We start from the raw sequence: 13,452 nt of genomic DNA on the forward strand, positions 1-13,452 counted from the left end.
GTTGCATCTACTTGTGTTGTCCTCCAGTGGGTAGCTAGCTTGCTAAAATTGACCCTTTCCTAAATTAGCCATGGATGGAGATAAGGATTTGGACTTATGGTTTTACTTAATTCTGCCTACTGGCCAATGATTATAATGACAATTCTGATCCAACCATAAATTCATACATTGTGCCCCTGGCCTGAGAGGATGGAAGCTCAGTATGTAACTAGATGTAGAAGGCTAATGTTAACTAGCTAACGTTGCCCATGAAAGGAAGTTAGGCTAGCGAGCAAGCATTTTAGCCAGGTAGCCTAGGACAACAAAAAGTAAAAGCGTGTACTGTATGACAGAGTCATAGACGGTGAAAGAGAGGATGGCATTGGCATTTCTCTACAAGTAAGGTGAGTCAACATGCTTTTTCTACTTGCACAAACGCACGCACGCACACACACACACACACACACACATAAATCAGAACCATGGCCAGCCACATCATATTTAGCCTATGTTGATTGGATTAAATTGTTTCTGGTATCTTTTAGTTGTCACTGTATTAGACTAAGCAGAAGTGATTTGATGATGTTGAAATATTGAAGTTGAAATGGTACTAGAATAGTGGAGGCAGCTCCTGTTTTCTTTGTGACATGCGGTCACTCTCCGTGGTTCTAAATCAATAGTTGTTAAGTAGTCCAGAAATGTTGGAAACAATAACTTCTTGACCATGCTGTAGGTCATGTAACTGTTTGTTACATGCAATATGCTTTGTAGACTTCACCGGACAGATGTTGCTCTCCAGTTATGTGATGAAACAAAGGTGTGGTTGAATTTATTCTGCCACTGTGTCTTCTTATTGTCTCGGCCTTAGGCCTATATATCACGGTGGCAAGGCATATGAACTAACAGGTTATAGAGCGAACAACGCAATTATCACAACACAGGTTGTAACATGGCTTTTTGTCTGGCTTGGCTTCCACAGTGATTTTACCCACGCGCTGCTACTAGCACCAAATTTGGTAGAGATGCTCTTTGGGATTTACAGTGCCTTCAGAAAGTATTCATACCCCTTGAATTATTCCACATGTTGTTGTGTTACAGCCTGAATTAAAAATTTATTAAATATACTCTTTTTCTCAATCATCAGCACACAATACCCCATAATGACAAAGTGAAAACGTGTTTTTAGACATTTTTGAAAATGTTTTGAAAATGAAATATCTCATGACATAAGTATTCACACCCCTGAGTCAATACATGTTAGAATCACCTTTGGCATGGATTACAGCTGTGAGTCTTTCGTGGTAAATCTCTAAGAGCTTTGCACACCTGGATTGTACAATATTTGCACATAATTCTTTAAGCTCTGTCAAGTTGGTTGTTGAGCATTGCTAGTGTGCTAACTTTACAAGGAATATCCACAAGCGTTTCAATGTTCATTGCCTTTACTTACAAATGGTGTACAGCCATATACAAACGGTAAAAAACAGGAGAGCGATATGCCCAACTCAACATGTGGTAGTGTCATGTTAATTATGTAACAACTCTGGAGGGTAAAGGTCACGGTCAACACCAATGTCCATAATTTACATTTACATTTACATTTAAGTAATTTAGCAGACGCTCTTATCCAGAGCGACTTACAAATTGGTGCATTCACCTTATGATATCCAGTGGAACAACCACTTTACAATAGTGCATCTAAATCTTTTAGGGGGGGTGGGGTTAGAAGGATTACTTTATCCTATCCCAGGTATTCCTTAAAGAGGTGGGGTTTCAGGTGTCTCCGGAAGGTGGTGATTGACTCCGCTGTCCTGGCGTCGTGAGGGAGCTTGTTCCACCATTGGGGTGCCAGAGCAGCGAACAGTTTTGACTGGGCTGAGCGGGAACTGTGCTTCCTCAGAGGTAGGGAGGCGAGCAGGCCAGAGGTGGATGAACGCAGTGCCCTTGTTTGGGTGTAGGGCCTGATCAGAGCCTGAAGGTACGGAGGTGCCGTTCCCCTCACAGCTCCGTAGGCAAGCACCATGGACTTGTAGCGGATGCGAGCTTCAACTGGAAGCCAGTGGAGAGAGCGGAGGAGCGGGGTGACGTGAGAGAACTTGGGAAGGTTGAACACCAGACGGGCTGCGGCGTTCTGGATGAGTTGTAGGGGTTTAATGGCACAGGCAGGGAGCCCAGCCAACAGCGAGTTGCAGTAATCCAGACGGGAGATGACAAGTGCCTGGACTAGGACCTGCGCCGCTTCCTGTGTGAGGCAGGGTCGTACTCTGCGAATGTTGTAGAGCATGAACCTACAGGATCGAGTCACCGCCTTGATGTTAGTGGAGAACGACAGGGTGTTGTCCAGGGTCACGCCAAGGTTCTTAGCACTCTGGGAGGAGGACACAAGGGAGTTGTCAACCGTGATGGTGAGATCATGGAACGGGCAGTCCTTCCCCGGGAGGAAGAGCAGCTCCGTCTTGCCGAGGTTCAGCTTGAGGTGGTGATCCGTCATCCACACTGATATGTCTGCCAGACATGCAGAGATGCGATTCGCCACCTGGTTATCAGAAGGGGGAAAGAGGAAGATTAATTGTGTGTCGTCTGCGTAGCAATGATAGGAGAGACCATGTGAGGATATGACAGAGCCAAGTGACTTGGTGTATAGTGAGAATAGGAGAGGGCCTAGAACAGAGCCCTGGGGGACACCAGTGGTGAGAGCACATGGTGCAGAGACTGATTCTCGCCACGCCACCTGGTAGGAGCGACCTGTCAGGTAGGACGCAATCCAAGCGTGGGCCGCGCCGGAGATGCCCAGCTCGGAGAGGGTGGAGAGGAGGATCTGATGGTTCACAGTATCAAAGGCAGCAGATAGATCTAGAAGGATGAGAGCAGAGGAGAGAGAGTTAGCTTTAGCAGTGCGGAGAGCCTCCGTGACACAGAGAAGAGCAGTCTCAGTTGAATGCCCAGTCTTGAAACCTGACTGATTAGGATCAAGAAGGTAATTCTGAGAGAGATAGCAGGAGAGCTGGCCAAGGACGGCACGTTCAAGAGTTTTGGAGAGAAAAGAAAGAAGGGATACTGGTCTGTAGTTGTTGACATTGGAGGGATTGAGTGTAGGTTTTTTCAGAAGGGGTGCAACTCTTGCTCTCTTGAAGACGGAAGGGACGTGGCCAGCGGTCAAGGATGAGTTGATGAGCGAGGTGAGGTAGGGGAGAAGGTCTCCGGAAATGGTCTGGAGAAAAGAGGAGGGGATAGGGTCAAGTGGGCAGGTTGTTGGGCGGCCGGCCGTCACAAGACGCGAGATTTCATCTGGAGAGAGAGGGGAGAAATAGGTCAAAGCACAGGGTAGGGCAGTGTGAGCAGGACCAGCGGTGTCGTTTGGCTTAGCAAACGAGGATCGGATGTCATCAACCTTCTTTTCAAAATGGTTGACGAAGTCATCCGCAGAGAGGGAGGAGGGGGGGAGGGGGAGGAGGATTCAGGAGGGAGGAGAAGGTAGCAAAGAGCTTCCTAGGGTTAGAGGCAGATGCTTGGAATTTAGAGTGGTAGAAAGTGGCTTTAGCAGCAGAGACAGAAGAGGAAAATGTAGAGAGGAGGGCGTGAAAGGATGCCAGGTCCGCAGGGAGGCGAGTTTTCCTCCATTTCCGCTCGGCTGCCCGGAGCCCTGTTCTGTGAGCTCGCAGTGAGTCGTCGAGCCACGGCGCAGGAGGGGAGGACCGAGCCGGCCTGGAGGATAGGGGACAGAGAAAATCAAAGGATGCAGAAAGGGAGGAGAGGAGGGTTGAGGAGGCAGAATCAGGAGATAGGTTGGAGAAGGTTTGAGCAGAGGGAAGAGATGATAGGATGGAAGAGGAGAGAGTAGCGGGAGAGAGAGAGCGAAGGTTGGGACGGCGCAATACCATCCGAGTAGGGGTAGAGTGAGAAGTGTTGGATGAGAGCGAGAGGTAGTTGTCGGAGACTTGGAGGGGAGTTGCAATGAGATTAGTGGAAGAACAGCATCTAGTAAAGATGAGGTCAAGCGTATTGCCTGCCTTGTGAGTAGGGGGGGAAGGTGAGAGGGTGAGGTCAAAAGAGGAGAGGAGTGGAAAGAAGGAGGCAGAGAGGAATGAGTCAAAGGTAGACGTGGGGAGGTTAAAGTCACCCAGAACTGTGAGAGGTGAGCCATCCTCAGGAAAGGAAGAAAGAGAGAATGTCCACTTGGGAGAGATGAGGATTCCAGTGCCACCACCCCGCTGGCTCGATGCTCTAGGGGTATGCGAGAACACGTGGGCAGACGAGGAGAGAGCAGTAGGAGTAGCAGTGTTATCTGTGGTAATCCATGTTTCCGTCAGCGCCAGGAAGTCTAGGGACTGGAGGGTAGCATAGGCTGAGATGAACTCAGCCTTGTTGGCCGCAGACCGGCAGTTCCAGAGGCTGCCGGAGACCTGGAACTCCACGTGGGTCGTGCGCGCTGGGACCACCAGGTTAGAGTGGCAGCGGCCACGCGGTGTGAAGCGTTTGTGTGGCCTGTGCAGAGGGGAGAGAACAGGGATAGACAGACACATAGTTGACAAGCTACAGAAGAGGCTACGCTAATGCAAAGGAGATTGGAATGACAAGTGGACTACACGTCTCGAATGTTCAGAAAGTTAAGCTTACGTTGCGAAAATCTTATTGACTAAAATGATGAAAATGCTAGCTAACTAACACAACACTACACTAATCAAGTCGTTCCGTTGTAATGGAATAGTTTCTACAGTGCTGCTAGTCGGTAGAGGTTGGCTATTATACAAAAGCAACTTTGTAGCTAGCTAACATAACATAACACTAATCAAGACGTTCCTTTGTAATGTATTTAGTTTCTACAATGCTGCTCGTCGGTAATAGTTGGCTAGGTATGGAACAATGGCGTCGCGGGGGACGGAAATAGCTGGCTAGCTAACCTAGCTAACCTCGATAATTACTAAACTACACAATTATCAAGCTATGACAAAGACAACTATGTAGCTAGCTAGCCAACACTGCACTAGTCAAATCGTTCCGTTGTAATGTATTAGTATCTACAGCGCTGCTAGTCGGTAACGGTTGGCTAGCTAGCAAACCCACTAGCAACGGTTGGCTAGCTAGCAAACCCGCAGTGGGTTTGATGACTAGGTGTGTTGACTAAGTCTGGAGTCTGGACAAGGCGTCGCGGCTGGCTAGCTAACCTCGATAATTACTCTAAACTACACAATTATCTTAGATAGAAAGACAACTATGTAGCTAGCTAACTAACACTACACTAATCAAGTCGTTCCGTTGTAATGTAATAGTTTCTACAGTGCTGCTAGTCGGTAGAGGTTGGCTAGCTAGCAGTGTTGACTAGCTAGCAGCTAGCAGCTAGCAGTGTTGACTACGTTAGGAGGACGAAAAAATAGCTAGCCTCGATAATTATTCTAATTACTATAAACTAAGCAATTTTCTTTGATAGCTAAGAAAAATTGCTCAGATCAAACAAACCAAACCGTTGTAATGTAAAGAAGTGTAATATTACCTGTGGAGCGAAGCGAAGTGCGACTGCTCGCTCCGGACCGGAAGTGATAATAACAATGCTCCCATGAATAGTAACAATACTATATTGCAGTTAAGTACACCACATATTCAGTAGGAATGATTTGTATAGTAACCACAATATTATCGCTGGATAGCCATATTAAGTCAAAACTGTAACTAGGCCACTCAGGAACATTCAATGTTGTCTTGGTAAGCAACTCCAGTGTATATTTGGCCTTGTGTTTTAGGTTATTGACCTGCTGAAAGGAGAATTTGTCTCCCAGTGTCTGTTAGAAAGCAGACTGAACCAGGTTTTCCTCTAGGATTTTGCCTGTGCTTAGTTCTATTACGTTTCTATTTATCAACAAAAAAAAACTCTTAGATATCATCCTGACCAACTTGCCCTCTAAATACACCTCTGCTGTTTTCAACCAAGATCTCAGCGATCACTGCCTCATTGCCTGCGTGCGTAATGGGTTCGCGGTCAAACGACCACCCCTCATCACTGTCAAACGCTCCCTAAAACACTTCAGCGAGCAGGCCTTTCATATCGACCTGGCCCGGGTATCCTGGAAGGATATTGATCTCATCCCGTCAGTAGAGGATGCCTGGATGCCTGGATGCTCTTCAAAAGTGCTTTCCTCACCATCTTAAATAAGCATGCCCCATTCAAAAAATGTAGAACTAAGAACAGATGGTTCACCCCAGACTTGACTGCTCTTGACCAGCACAAAAACATCCTGTGGCGTACTGCATTAGCATCGAATAGCCCCCGCGATATGCAACTTTCCAGTGAAGTCAGGAACAAATATATTCAGTCAGTTAGCTAAGGCTAGCTTTTTCAAACAGAAATTTGTTTCCTGTAGCACTAATTGGAAGTTGCCCCGGACCTCTCCGCTATTCCCGCGGAGTACCAGGACCTCCGGGAGGTTTTCAGTAAGGCCCGGGCCACTTCACTTCCTCCGCACCGACCTTATGACTGTGGGATCGACGTTCTCCCAGGCACCACACCACCACAGGGACGACTGTACTTTCTGTCGGGTCCGGAGACCAAGGCTATGGAGACCTACATCGAGGATTCCCTAGATGCAGGGTGTATCTGTCCTTCCACCTCCCACGCCGGCGCTGGGTTCTCTTTTGTGGAGAAGAAGGGCAAAACGCCCATGCATTGACTACTGGGGCCTCAATGACATCACTGTGAAGAACCGCTAACCACTACCATTCATTGCCTCGGCCTTCGAGCCGCTCCAGGGGGCCACCGTTTTCACTACTAATATCTGGTCATGCCATTTGGCCTTACCAATGCTCCAGCTGTGTTCCATTCCCTGATCAATGATGTTCTCCGCGACATGTTGAACCGGTTCGTCTTTGTCTACCTCGAAGACATCCTTGTTTTCTCCCACTCAGCCCAAGAACACATGCTCCACATCCGACAGCTCCTCCAGCGCCTCCTGAAGAACCAGCTTTTTGTGAAAGCAAAGAAATGTGAATTCCATCGCTCTACCATCCCCGTCCTTGGTTACGTCATAGCTGCAGGGAATGTACAGATGGATCCCGGGAAGGTAAGAGCGGTGGGGGATTGGCCCCATTTTGCGTCCAGAGTGCAGCTGCAACGTTTCCTAGGATTTTCCAACTTTTATCGCTCCTTTCTCCTTGGCTTCCCCCTGTCAGCACCCTGGCTTCCCCCCTGTCTGCACTCACCTCTCCCAAGGTTCAGTTCACGTGTCCCCCTTGAGGTCCCGGAACGCCTAGCTGCTGACCGGGCGTTCCGGGACCTCAAGCACCGTTTCACCACAGCTCCCATATTGGTTCATCCTGACCCGTCCCGTATGTTTGGGGTGGAGGCCGATGCTTCGGATGTCGGAGTGGGGACTGTCCTGTCCCAGCGTTCTGCCCTGGACCTCAAGCTACATCCCTGTGCCGCCTTCTCCCATCGCCTCAACGCCACAGAGAGGAATTACGATGTGGGGAATCGTAAGCTTCTCGCGGTGAAGATGGGGTTGGAGGAGTGGAGACACTGGTTGGAGGGGGTGGAACATCCGTTCATTGTGTGGACGGATCACAAGAACCTGGAATATCTCTGCACCGCTAAGCGTCTCAATTCCAGGCAAGCTAGGTGGGCCCTGCTTTTCACCCGATTTAACTTCTCTCTCTCCTACCGACCAGGATCCAAGAATATCAAGTTGGATGCTCTGTCACGCCGCTATAGTCCCGCGGCTACACCCTCAAACCCCGAGACCATCCTTCCCAACTCGTGCCAGGCCACTCCTCCAGGCTTGCCTGTCTCCCAGGCTACCGTCAGACCCTGGTCCCGGACGTCTCCGCGTTCGTTGCCGCCTGCACAGTCTGTGCACAGAACAAGACTACTCAGCAAGCTCCGGCTGGTCTCCTTCAACCACTGGCTGTCCCTCACTGTCCCTGGTCTCTCTCGCACCCTAATTTGTTCACCTGTCTTTGTGCTTGTCTCCACCCCCTCCAGGTGTCACCCATCTTCCCCATTATCCCCAGTGTACTTATACCTGTGTTCTCTGTCTGTTGCCAGTTTTTGTTTTGTCAAGCCTACCAGCATTTTTTCTTGTGCTCCTGTCTGTCTTTAGTTCCTGTGTTCAACCGTGCCCAGTTTTTGACCATTCTGCCTGCATTGACCCTGAGCCTGCCTGTCATTTTGTACCTTGTTATACCACCCTAGACTACTGACCTCTGCCTGTCCTGACCCTGAGCCTGCCTGCCATTCTGTACCTTTCGGAATCTGCTCTGGGCTACTGACCTCTGCCTGCCCTTGATCTAATGTTTGCCTGCCCCCCTGTTTTTGTAATAAACTTTTGTTACTTCGAAACTGTCTGCATCTGGGTCTTCTCCTGAGCCTTGTCACTCTCTCAACTGCATTTTGTTATTCTTCATTTTCTTTTTAGCAGGAATCTTCTAGCTTAGATGGAAAGATGGAGGGGGAACAGAGGGGTACATAAGTTATCCAGCTTGTTGACTAAGAAATGTAAATAGCCTATGTTTTGCTGTCTATATCTCTCTCTCTCCTTCTGTCTGCCTGACTGCCAGGTTGCCGAGGGGCAACATACAGTGCATTCGGAAAGTATTCAGACCCCTTCACTTTTTCTACATTTTGTTACGTTACAGACTTATTCTAAAATGGATTAATAAAAAAAAAATCCTCATCCATCTACACACAATACCCCATAATAACACTGCGAAAACAGGTTTTTAAAATGTCTGCATTTTGATGAAACCAAGATTGAACTGTTTGGCCCGAATGCAAGTGTCAGGTCTGTAGGAAACCTGGCACCATCCCCACGGTGAAGCATGGTGGTGGCAGCATCATGCTGTGTGATGTTTTTCAGCGGCAGGGACTAGGAGATTAGTCAGGATCGAGGGAAAGATAAACGGTGCAAAGTACAAAGAGATCCTTGATGAAAACCGCTCTAGAGCTCTCAGGACCTCAGACTAGGGCAAAGGTTCACCTTCCAACAGGACAACGTCCCTAAGCACACAGACAAGACAACGCAGGACTGGCTTTGGGACAAGACTTTGAATGTCCTTGAGTGGCCCAGCCAGAGCCCGGACTTGAAACCAATGGAACATCTCTAGAAAGACCTGAAAATAGCTGTGCTCTGCTCTAAAACCGCCATAAAAAAGCCAGACTACAGTTTGCAACTGCACATGGGGACAAAGATCGTACTTTTTGGAGAAATGTCCTCTGGAGTGATGAAACAAAAATAGAACTGTTTGGCCAAAATGACCATCGTTATGTTTGGAGGAAAAAGGGGAATGCTTGCAAGCCGAAGAACACCATCCCAACCATGAAGCACGGGGGTGGCAGCATCATGTTGTGGGGGTGCTTTGCTGCAGGAGAGACTGGTGCACTTCACAAAATAGATGGCATCAAAATGAGATGTTGAAGCAACATCTCAAGACATCAGTCAGGAAGTTAAAGCTTGGTCGCAAATGGGTCTTGCAAATGGACAATGACCCCAAACATACAGTGGGGAGAACAAGTATTTGATACACTGCCGATTTTGCAGGTTTTCCTACTTACAAAGCATGTAGAGGTCTGTAATTTTTATCATATGTACACTTCAACTGTGAGAGACGGAATCTAAAACAAAAATCCAGAAAATCACATATGATTTTTAAGTAATTAATTTGCATTTGTACAATGTGTTACCAATTTGCAAAAGGTATGATATGGTACTTATTCTAGCTTTGTGGCTAACATTAGCTAGCTCGCTAACATTAGCTAGGCAAGGGGTTAGTGGTTAAGATTAGGGTTAATTTTAGAATTAGGTAAAAGGGTTAAGGTTTGGATTAATGGAAGGGTTAGCTAAAATGATAAGTAGTTGCAAAGTAGCTAAAAAGTAGTAAGTAGTTGAAAAGTTGCTAAAGTTGTTCCAGATGAGATTCGAACTCACAACCTTTGGGTTGCTAGATGTTTGCGGCAGTAAATTAGTTAGACCAATAAGAAAGAGAGTTCCAAACCTCTCTGCCAATAATAGCTCGTTTTCAGATCACTCCCAGACAGTCCTAGCAAAATTCTTGCTTGATTAATTGCTCTTCGCTAAGAAGCAATTTTTGTTTCTTTTTGACCATTTTAATTTTAAACAATCACAGCAAGGTACTTGTTTACAATAAATGATTTGATATTGAGATAAAAACGGCTGATTGGACCTTTAACAAAAAAAAAAAAAGACCTTACACTTACTGCACTGGCAACCCACTTGAATCAAAATGCAACACTTCAAAAACAGGAGGTTGGTGGCACCTTAATTGGGAAGGATGGGCTTGTGGTAATGGGTGGAGCGGAATGGTATCAAATACATGGTTTCCTGTATCAAAATGCAAAATTGCAAAATGTGGCTGACTGTCTTCTGCAGGTTGTCCTCTAACCAGTGATGTATATGGGGTGGCAGGTAGCCTAGTGGTTAGAGCATTGGACCAGTAACCGGAGGTTGATGGATCGACTCCCCGAGCTGACAAGGTAAAAACCTGTTGTTCTGCCCCTGAGCAAGGCAGTTAACCCACTGGGTGCCTAAGATGTGGATTTCGATTAAGGCAGCCCACCCACACCTCTCTGATTTAGAGCGGTTGGGTTAAGTGCGGAAGATACATGCAGTTGGACGACTGACTATCTTCAGTTTACATGTGTTTTTTTTAGTTGTGGTAGTTTCAACAGTGCATACAACCTGATTTCAACCCTAATCGATATTAATGATTTATTGCCACTTGTTACGAATACCTTTGGCCCAGCGGTCTAAGGGGGATGGATACGAGACCCGTAACATAAATCATGCAAATTATATTTGTGACAACAGTGAGAACCAAAAACCACAGACAACTGAAATCTACCGTCAAACTCAAAAGGTTTATTTTAAACACACGGTAAAGGGGTGTGAGAAAAGGGCTGAGCTGGACCCACACAAAGAAACAATAATCCAAAACACCCCTAAACTAGACTAGCCTATTTCCACAACAGCTAACTAACCAAAAATACAGTGGGTGGTCAACCAGTTCTAACTAGGGTACTTAAACAAAGTATTCCTACGGGTAATGTATGCCCATGGGCAACTTGTCTTGGTACCCCCTTTTCCCACTAAACAAACAACAAAACAATACTCACAGGATTACCGGACAAATGTGACATGCAGTTGCAAAAACAAAAGAGATTAATACAGAGATAGCGATTGGACACAAGCGCAATTGAGAGAATGAACACAAAGATTGATCACAGAGTGAGAATGAGCTGGGGAGAAAACAACTGACTGGGTTTTTAAACCAAGGGAAAGGGACTGTGATAGGTTGAGGGAAAAGGAACAGGTGTCTTCTGATTGGGGACTGATTGATGACTGATTGGGGAGTGATGATTGTCACCTGCGAGGGGAGAAGGAGAGACAAGAAACACACATACAGGATACACACACACAGGATACCTGTATCCGTAACACCACTTGTCACTAGTCAAAACAACAGAGTTTATAAGGTGCTCAAGGTTTAAAAAATACAAGTAATATGATTATTATTGTTGTAGATAGTACATTTTATTAGTAGGTTTTCTATTTATCTCAAAATGTTTCTGCATGTTGGTTATTCATTTGAACACGTTAACTGTGTTTTGGCAAGCAGCGACAGCATTATTTTCAACTTAAGTTTTAGGAATATAAACGGAACTTTCAGCATTCATTTCTAATAGTAGGACTATTGTACTTAATCAGATTAAAAACTTCTGAATGAGTCCGAAACATGCTGTGAATCATTTATTTGTATTATATACCAGAAATCACCAAAACGGGACTGCTCATACCATCTCACCTATTCCCTATTCACCCTCTAGACATGCCCTCTACTTCCAATTCTCACACCTTAACTCACTCTGCTAATCACCACTAGTTTGTAATATTTATAAATATTTTGAACAAATTCATTGGAATATAACTGATTAGTGATAAACACACACACACACATTTCATAACAATAATTTAACACAATGACATTTTTCCAGATTTTTTCATTGACTCAGAGGTTGCAAATGAAACCCACCCCAGTTAAATTTGAGCACCTCTGACACTGCTCACACCGTATCCAGTTCCCACAGGTAACACACAAGAGCTTGTTACAGAACAAGCATTCTCCATCCCCTTCTTTTAGGGTGTTTGTTGTGGTTTTGGAACCTGAAGCAACCTTTTTTAGTGGCGCCACAGCTTTCTTCAATATCACAGGTTTCTTTCTCCCTTTGCTCTCTTCCTTCTCTCTTATTTTTTTTTTGCCTTGTCCTCCAGGAACCTCTTGTGGGGTTGAGTCTGTCAGGACTGTACTTAGCCTGTAACGCCCTGGCCATAGAGAGGGGTTTTTGTTCTTTATTTTGGTTAGGCCAGGGTGTTACATTGGGTGGGCGTTCTATGTTCCTTTTTCTATGTTTTTGTATTTCTTTGTTTTGGGCCGTGTGTGTGTGTGTGTGTGTGTGTGTGTGTGTGTGTGTGTGTGTGTGTGTGTGTGTGTGGCTCCCAATCAGGCACAGCTGAAGTTCGTTGTTGCCGATTGGGAGTCACACATAAGGAGCATGTTTTTCCTTTGGGTTTTGTGGGTAATTGTTTCTGTTAGTGTTTGCACCTGACAGGACTGTTTGGCTGTCAGTTTTCTCGTTTTGTTTTGTATAGTGTTCTTTCTGCTATTAAATATTCTATGATGAACACTAACTCCCCTGCACCTTGGTCTACTCCCTCTCACGACAGCCCTTACACAGCCTTAATATTCCCCGCCTCCTGTATCCTTGCCCTGGAGGACAACTCCAATATGACCTCTGCCGCTGTTTGTTGTTGTCAAACTGGTACTTTAACCTAGCCTAATCCTTTTCTGTAATGCTCTAGGCTACTGACAGTGCAGATTATTTCCAAGTTCATACAATAGTTAACTGATTGATTAAAGATTTTATAGATTTTCTTTAGATTTTCTATAATCAATATACTGTATGTGTATATTCTATAGATGTTTCTCTTATGTCTGATTTCTGAATTTCTCTGGCATTGTGTTGTGTGACAAAACGGCCCATTTTAGAGTGGCCTTTTATTTTACCCAGCACAAGGTGCACTTGTGTAATGATCATGCTGTTTAATCAGCTTCTTGATATGCCCACCTGTCAGGTGGATGGATTATCTTGGCAAAGGAGAAATGCTCACTAACAGGGATGTAAACAGATTTGTGCACAAAATTTGAGAGAAACACGATTTTTGTGTGTATGGAACATTTCTGGGATCTTTATTTCAGCTCATGAAACATGGGATGGATCAACACTTTACATGTTGCATTTATATTTTTATTCAGTATAAGTACCTTACTGTGATTGTTTTCAATTAAAATGGTCAAAAAGAAAAACAAATCTTCTTAGTTAGCAAAGGGCAATTTCTCAAGAATTTCGCTAGGACTGTCTGAGTATGGTCTGAGTGGGGAGGGGAAAACTAGCTGTTTTTGGCAGAGAGGTTT

The sequence above is a fragment of the Salmo trutta genome, chromosome 10 (assembly GCF_901001165.1).
Source record: "Salmo trutta chromosome 10, fSalTru1.1, whole genome shotgun sequence".
Taxonomy (NCBI): Eukaryota; Metazoa; Chordata; class Actinopteri; order Salmoniformes; family Salmonidae; genus Salmo; species Salmo trutta.